Raw genomic sequence first — 9,491 nt, 5'->3', positions numbered from 1 at the left:
CTGCTGCCGCTGCCGCTGCTGCTGCTGTTGTTGTGTTGAAGGTTGTATTGACTGTGGACATTCCTAGTCCCTGATAATATTGACATAGGAAAATGTTATCGAGAAATTAAAGATTCATATGTGCATATAGATCTCAAAAGAAAGAAACAAGAAAGCAAGAACAAAAAAATTTGGGAGTGGGGTTATCTTTTGCGGTCGTCAAGGACAATCACTACTGCGAAGAAAACAGATCTTGGTAAAGGTGCAAAAGATGAGGGATAATGAAATTAATAGGTGAACTTGTATATATTGCTAGAATAAAACGACCCTTTTCATGTTTGTTGCTTTTTCATCGCCATAAAAGCTTGAAAAGGAGAAAAAGGAAAGGAAAATAAAGTGAGATATGTGAGGTGCTTTCAGGGATCAAAAGGGGTCTGATTGGATGACAGGATTAAAGGAAAAGAGAAGAGGCCATGATAAAAGGAGATCTACGCACAGAACTTTCATCGCCACTAAAAACCTAGCCACTAAAAAAAATTAAAAAAAACTTGAAATAAAACCTAGATCAAGAACTAATAACCAGATCCTGGGCTTTTGGAAATACCTGAGCCCATTGAGCAGTATCCATGCAAGCTTCAATCTGTGAAGCTCTTTTTATGATATTCTGGTGGTGATTTCAAGCTTAGAAATCAAGAAAACTTCAAGTACTCTTCTTCTTTTGAGGCACCTAGAAATCTCTGCAGACAAAGAATGTTTCTGGATTGTTTCAGTGGAGAATATAAGTATGAGAGAGAGAGAGAGAAGATGGTGCTTAGTTGTTTCTGCAAGACTTGAGCAATTTTATATTAAAAGTAATATTATATTAGGGCATTTGTGGGTATGTGGGTATGTGTGTGTGAAGGCAGCCACATGTTTGAGAGTACGTACACACTAGACTAGTTTCTGATTCTATTAATGGACCTTTGTTTAATTTGGCTGAGAGAGGAAATATAATCTGAAAATGTTTGGTGTACTGTTTTTGCTAAATGAAGATGTGAGACTATATGTGTATTGATATAAAGTTAGTGAAGTTGGTATTGTGGTTTCATGCAAAATCGGTTGAAATCAGCTACACGAACCCTAGAATAGGTTTGAGGATTTGCAAGTCCCATCTAAGTTAGGGGCAATGTAGAGACAAAAAGATCAATACTTTTAAAAGTTAAAAAGTATCTGTTTCTTTCTTCTTCTTCTCTCTTTTTTTTTTTTTTGTCTACTTATGTTAGAGATTGTCGAGACTGGTTGAGGATTTACAAGAGAAAAGGGATTGTTAATTTTCTTAAAGACGCTAAAGTAACTCTTCTCTTCCGTGGCCATATGCACATTGTCGTGGCCATGATGTACATTGTCGAACCACGTAAAATCTTGTGGCTTTTTATGATTCGTCTTTGTTACTTTGTTCCTTGATTTTCATAAGGTTCCACACTAAGACCTTGACGGTTAATATCAAAGCAATGTCGATACAAGTCACAACATATTATTCATAATTAAGCTCAATTTGTTGAATTTTGCTCATGTAATCATGCAATAGGTTGTATATCTTTCTAGTTCCATTACACTATAGGTTGTAAGTTCTCGTCTAACCTACCAACACCTGTACTTCTCTCTAATGTTACTCTAGTATACACCCTTGGAATAAAATTGGGTTAAGATCCTTTATCCTTTGAAAACAAACTCTGTAGAGTTATTAATGAATCCATTTTTGCTTGTCGATTAGTGATTTCTGTGAGTTTTGGATGAAAGGAGATCATAGCACTCAAACTTAATTGCCTTGTGTTTAAAAGTAAGCAGAAAGCAAAGAACAATAAATTAATTAGTTTTCTAAAGTGATGATTGACTATATGTGTATTGATATTATAAAGGCCTTTGATACTATTAGTGGAATTTTTTGAAAGAAATGCTCAAGAGCCTGGGGTTTCCTTAAGTGATGATTGACTGGGTTATGGCTTTTGCATATCATCCCAAAGTATTCTATTTCCCTTAATGGTTCACTCCATGGATATTTTAAGGGTGAAAGAGGGTTAAGACAGGGTGATCCTCCCTCCCCTTATCTCTTTATTCTAGGTATGGAGTATCTCTCAAGAAGCTTGGATCAGTTGAGACATGATAGGCTGTTCAAGTTTCATCCAAAATGTGGCAAACTCAAAATCACTCATCTAATTTTTGCTGATGACTTACTATTATTTAGCAGAGGGGGCTTATACTTTGTTCAGAAACTATATCAATGTGTCGGAAATTTTAGTGAAGTCACAAGGCTGGAAGCAAATCTGGATAAATGTGCTATTTTCTATGGTGGAGTTGATGATACTGTCAAAACATCCATTAGCAACTTTCTGGGCTTTTCTGAGGGCACCCTACCAATAAGATATTTTGGAGTTCCTCTCATTTGCAAAAGGTTGTCATATGTGGATTGCTACCCTCTCATAAATAAAATTTCTAGTCAATTTTAAAATTGGCTAAAGCACAAGAACCTTTCATATGCGAGGCGATTGCAAGTTATCAGAAGTGTTATATTAGGCGTGCAAATTTTCTAGACATCTAATTACATTTTGCCTGTTAAAGTAACATTGAAGATTGATGAGTTGTGCAGAAACTTCTTATGGGGTAAATCAAACCAAACATTCAGGATTCTTTTAGTTTCATGGGAAAAAATTTGTTTGGAGAAGAAACAAGGAGGCTTAGGGATATATTCAGCTGCTATCTGGAATCTAGCATCAGCTTTTAAAAACTTATGGTACATTCATATTAATAAAGAATTATTGTGGATTAAATGGATTCATGGGACCTATTTAAGACATAGGGATATTTGGCATGTGAATTCAAGATCTGGTGATTCATGGATGTGGAAACAATTAATCAAAGTTAGAGATAAAGCCTTGACGCTTTGTGGTGGTGTTGATAACTTGATTCAACTTCTCAATTCATGTTACAAAAATTCTAAAATTCATATATCTGCCTTGTATTTTGCTTTAACCCCTGTTTCACAAAGGGTATCGTGATTCAAAAAAGTTTGAGAGGGGTTGAATTACCCCAAACATTCTTTTATTTGTTGGCTAGCTGTGCAGGATAGAATACTCACTCAGGACAGATTGTTAAGGAGAGGAGCTACAAATGCAAACCGATGCTTCTTATGCTCTGGTGCAGGTTCGGAGAGCAAGAATCACTTATTTTTTGAATGTCCCTTTTCCAGGGATGTTTGGAACTCAATCAGGAATTGAGTTCAATTTAAATGGAAGTCTTGTGACTGGAACTTGCTATTGAATTGGTATAATTCTAGATTGAGGGGAAGTGGTTTCAAGCAAAAAGTTAAAAGGATGACTTCTGCGACTACAATATACAACTTGTGGGGTGAACGCAATGCTAGAATTTTCCAACAGAGGTGCAGATGTGTTGATTACTTGGTGAAAGATATTAGAGTGGATATTTTGACCATATGCCTAAATAGTCCTATACAAGATGAAAACAGAAGTTGGCTTCTTTCTTCGTAAAAATAGGATAGGTTGTTAAATTCTTTTCATTGTGATTTGTTTCCTGTTTCGATATCTCAGTTTTGAGTATCTTGGTGTAAATAACTTCTCATTTGGTGAATGAATAAAATCTCTTTTCATTGACCAAAAAAAAAGAAATTAGTTTTGCTATGGTAGTTCTAGTAATTAATAATTAAAGGATGAGACTAAATTTCTATAAATTATCAAATGTGCCAGTTAGTGTCAATGATGAATGGTACTTGAATCAACATATTCATGATAGTTAATTATGAGAAATTTGGTGCCTAGAAACATTTGTAGTGAAGGCTGCAGATTTGTTTTGATTCCAAAACAATTTGTGGCATCATTAACTCTGTTAGGCTCTATCAGTCTTTGTAATCAAGGTTTAAAGTCATCATATTAGAAATCTATATTCAGAATTGTTCACTTAAAGACAGAAAGAAAATATTTGGAAGTTTTTAAAAAGCTAGCTTATCAAGTTCAAGGCCAAGAAAGTTTAAAATCATCATGTACAGTGTGTTGTCTATCTGGTGGTAAACATACTTGGCCTAACTTCAAATCATGATGTAAGAGAAAAAGAAAAACGGAACGTGGTCAACCTAGCTAGCTAAGATCCTATAAAAGGTCCTGGTGAGTTTTTAATTTTTATTTATTAATTTTTATTTTGTTGTTGTTGTAGTGCTACTTGGGGAGGTTTTGATTTTCTTTACTACAGTTTTAACAGTGAAAATATTACTTTTTCAAACAGAGGTCTAAATTAACTTGAACAATTGTGATTCATCTTGAGCATAAATACTAGTACAGCCTTCTAGAATAAACTTCTATACAATCTTTGATCTACGTCTCTAAACACATACAGATGAGTTTTTATTTTCTGATTTAGCAAAATGAACCGCCAAGACTAAAATTGACGATGTCCGTATGTATGTTTTGATGTGATTTACAAGATGATGAGTTAATCTATATATTTTTCTATACTTTTCAAACAAATTAAATTGATGTGATTTAACAAAATAAGTTGTGATTGTCATGGATAAACCCCTCAATTTCTATACTTTTTCAATCAAAATTAATTAATTAATTAATGAACCCCTTGACCTTGCCATTCTAATTGAACTTCCTAATACTACAAAGCCTACCACGACCATTAGCTCTGTCTTTATGCAAGTCTCTAAAAATGTGGTCAGCACACTTATGACCTAAAAAACATCTACTTTGAGTGCCCTATGAGAATTTGCTTTATTCCTATCAAAACTAATAAGAACTATCACTTTCTCCAAATTGGTGACTGTCTTTGGAATTCTGACTGGCCAACCAACCCTTCAACTCCTGTGAAAAACACAACATCCGCATCATTTCGAGCTTATTTATTAAAAACCATCATCAGAGCACTTTTTCAGCTCACCAGCTCTGTATTTTAACTAAGGTGGCACGTACAAGGAGGAATAATTAAGCTATTTGTAAGAATGCTCGTCCGGTTGTAATTTTACTCACCTACACATTTGTTCCCTTGTTCTTGTACCTCTCCTAAAGAATGTTGTCATTTTTGGAAAACTTATGCTATGATATGAGAAAATAGCTATCAAGTGACAAAAAAAACAGCTCTTAATAGCTGAAATAGTCTAAATTAGATAAAAGAATCCCACGTTCGAACTCTATTATAAAGGTTCAACAATAGAAAGGGCTAGTAAGAGAAAATTACTTTATACGAGAACTTTTACATATTTTGGTAATTTATTTACAGATTTTAGACAGATTTTATGATTATAATAATTTTCAATTTAGTTCCTGTTCAACTGCTAACAGTTGCTAATTACCCTTTTCTTCTTCCTGCATGAAAAATAAAATTCTCATTTTCCTCCTCTTCCTACTCACCTAGACTCTAAATATGTATGTATGTAGAGAGAGACAATTATGTAGCTTTTATTTTGTTTGGATCTCTAGTGCGCCCTCTAAAATTTTTAGAAACCCCAAAAAAATCTGTTGAAATCCTCACCACAGATTCAAAGGGTCATAAAACATAATTAAATCCAGACAATAGTGTAGTACCTTCAAAAGAACAATATGCTCTTAAGTTTCAACTTTCATATAAAATACAGGTTATCTCAAGAACCAAACTCTTTCATGCAAAAGAACATGCCAATCCAAAAACATTCTTTCAGGATCTTCACCCAAATAGAAAATAGACTAAAGCATAGAGTGGAAGGAGACAAAGCCTCCAATGATTCAACCCTTGGTGGGCCCTCTCCACTTCCATTTGTTTCTTGCCTTCTCCCTCCACCCACCCACTCTCAATCCCCACTCCCCAGCCTTGCACCCACCCACTCACCCACAATCTATACCACTGAAAATCCCCTTGAGTCTAAACCATATCTCTCTCCATATCTCACCAACCATTAATTCTTTCCACAGTCATTAAGAAAAATTTAGTGTAAATTTCTCAAAGCCTACCAAAAAATTTGGTTGTTTTTAAGATATCCCCCTAAACCTTAGAAATATCACTTAATCATCCTTAAGTTTTGTTAGACATCTACCCTAACTAGCAACGTTAGATCTAACCTTGCACATGAAAATCACGCATCTCCAAATGAGAGAACGTCCCTGATGGGGAAAAAAAAAGAAAAAAAAAATATTCCTCTTTAGATTGACAAGGATATTTTGATCTTTTTGTCAATCAATCTAAACACAGTTAAAGTTTAGTTAAAAAAGTTTAAAACATTTGTGAGGTTTCCGAAACATCTCAAACTTACTAGGTGATTAAGTGGCATTTTTAAAGTTTAGTTGAGGTTATATTCGAATAGAACAAATTTAAAGGGAATTTTGTAAAATTTACCCCAAAATTAGTCACATCTCAATATTCTAGACGCAAATCACTAAGAATTATTTAATTGTCATGTTTATTATATTTAAAAGCAAATCCAACTACGACTTAGAGCACGCCAAGAACTGGTTTTTCAACAATAGGAACAATCTTTATCAATAGAAATTTGGGTGAGTTGCCTTCTCGTGATTCATTCATTCAACTTGCAAATTGTGGGGAATGATTTGAACAGTGACAGATCTCCTGTGAAAGATATTTAAGGTATAATTAGTAGCTTATCTTCAGGATTAAGGAAGTTAAGCATGTGCTTGTAATTGAGATCTAATGGGATAAAAAATGCAGAAAAACTAATGATTACAGTGAAAATTTGACAAGTATGTTCAGACTTACTTTGTGTTGATGATTAAAAAATTTCATCATTGAAGATAGTTGAATCTTCTTCTTTTTTATATAGATTAATAGCGAATAGTGGTGGAAACGAACCAAATGATTCATAATAGTTTGTTAATTGTTTGAGAAGTTATTTAATTCGATGGTTCTTTTACCACTGAATAAATAAGTTTTAGTATCTGAATCTATAACTAGATAGAATTTAGACAGATGTAAATTCGATTCAATATTTGGTTATTAAATATTTATTTAAAATTCGATGACTTTAATTTGTATTATCTCACACATGATGCTATACTTGCACACACTTACATTTTCTAATTAAGTTCTTTATTCTAATTTTGAGAGATTTAAAGAGTCTTGAATCAGTCTTTTAACAAAATATTTGAATTACATACATGTACATTATAATTTGGAAGGAATGATTTTCAATTATAAATTTAAATTCTATTTGAAAATTTAATTATTTAGCAAAAATCATATACTTTAATATTTTATATATATTAGTGAATGTCCATGAATATTTTTCAAATACATAGTATTCAAGTTTGAATTAGAAAAACTTCAAAAATAGATATCCGTATAAGGATTCGGATTCAAAAATTTTAAACAAATACAACTACAAACTCTTTAGTATTCAATTTGATTCGATTTGTTTCTACCTATTATAATTAATAGAAAATTATAATCCTAGATCTTCACCATAACTTTAGAGTTTTGGTCTAATAGTTAGAGAGAATTAATTTAAGATGATATCTATTATAGTCATTTTAGTGATGGAAAATAATATCTAATTAGTGGTAGATAAGTGTCTTACATTATGCATAATGAAGTCAGTATCTTAAGATAATTAGAGTCCTAACTCGGTCAACTCCACACGCTGACATCTTGCGAGGACGACTTGAAAGGCGTCACGTGTCGACGAACCTAAAAGCGTCACATGTCGACAACCCAAAAGCTGACTACTTAATCACTCCATTCGGCCAATTCATCGGCCGACACCTTGCGAGGGTGACTCAAAAAACAGCACCTCTCGACCATCCAATGAGTAGAAAGACGTACAACGAAACACCTCGAACCCCTAGCCCCCTCCTGTGCATTGGTGACCAATCACCTCGTAATAAATATCATTAAATGCATTATAGGCGTCATCATTCTGCTATCCTCAATAATATTTATGACATGTCGAACCACGTTGGCACCGCACACCCCCATCACTTCACATTAAATATTGAAGTGACCTCTTTTCCACTCGTTGGCTGATAACTGTAAAGCTGAGGCTAACGTGGTCGTCATCCTATACTCGGACGAAGTTACTATTCCACCCTCCTACCACTATTATAAATAGAGATATTGTTTTGAATTACAGGGTAAGCTCTTGCCACTATTCTCTATGCTTAAGAACTATGGTAGTTTATTTTTACTTTTTCACTCAAGCAACTCACTGACTTGATTGTCGGAGGAACCACCGGGGAATCCAACCTCACCCTCTTATGTTTTGCTACTTGTGCAGAGAAGAACAGCTTACTCAAGAACTATGCATTCAAAGAGTTAGAGAACCTCCGTCAACTTAATTGTAGGCTGTCTAAAAATTATTGCAGATAGTTGATCCCCATCAAACACCAATGATAGAAGTTATAATTTGACGGCTTTCAGAAGGCTACAATTTAAAAACTTTCACGTAGATCGATGAATGTTACAATCTGATAACCTTCACAATAACCAATAAAATCTCTAATTCAACAGCCTACATAATCAATATTGGGAGTTACAATCTGATGACTCTCATATTTTCAAGGAACCAAGATGAAGGTTACAAGATGATGATCTTTGCAACGCTCTAACAAAAGAGACTATAAATTGACGGTCTCTTCAAATCAAAACGCAGGTGGCCTTGTTCCAGAGTTAAAGCAATGCAAACACACCTCAAACCTAGCTGCAAACGCAGGTCATATTCAGTTCCAAACGCTACAAACGCAGCTCAGATCCAGCTGGCAACGCAGCTGATGTTCGGCCGCAAACGCAACCTCTGAACGCTACAGACGCAGCTCAGATTCAGCTACCAGCGCAGCTTTCAAGCGCTACCTAACACACCTTCCAAGTGCTGCCAACGCAGCTTCCAAGCCGCTACGTCCAAACTTCCAGACACTGCGTTTGAGCTTCTAGACACTGTGTTCAAATACAAAATTCATATCAGAACGCGGATTTTGCTTTTGACTCGTTCAAATACGAGTTGAACGGTTTTAAAACCATTTTTCACGATTTGAGGGGATCACTCCCCCACTTAGAAGCAAATTAAGGGGGCAGTTACACCCCTTAATCCCTCTATAAATCTTAACAAAGTCAACTAAGTTAAAGGCTGGTTTTTTAGGATCAGGAGAGATCTCTTGAGCAGATCGGATCGTGGCGATCTTTAGATCTTTGGATCTTTGAGCATTTTCGGATCTAGAGATCAACAAAGAGCTTGGAACGTTCTTCAGCAACCAAGATCAAGGAGTTTTGATACTTGGATTATTAACCGAATTTCGGTTCAAATCAACTATGTTACAGAGTTTAAACTCACACAGAGTTCTTAAACTCGTTAAGAGTTATTTTTAAACTTGTCACGCAAGTTTTATTGACTTCAATCCAGCGAGGTGAAACGTCGAATCATCAACGAGAAGCAAACTCGATGCGAACGTCGAGGGAGGCATCTCATCGCTACCGTGAAGAACCTAATTTTAAACAAAGGGGAGGATCTTCATCGATCTTTCTCTCTTTTGTAAATCGGGAAACCG

This window comes from Asparagus officinalis, chromosome 8 (assembly GCF_001876935.1).
Source record: "Asparagus officinalis chromosome 8, Aspof.V1, whole genome shotgun sequence".
NCBI classification, from domain to species: Eukaryota; Viridiplantae; Streptophyta; class Magnoliopsida; order Asparagales; family Asparagaceae; genus Asparagus; species Asparagus officinalis.
The sequence above is the reverse complement of the archived record's forward strand: the minus strand, read 5'-3'. Positions refer to the sequence as shown.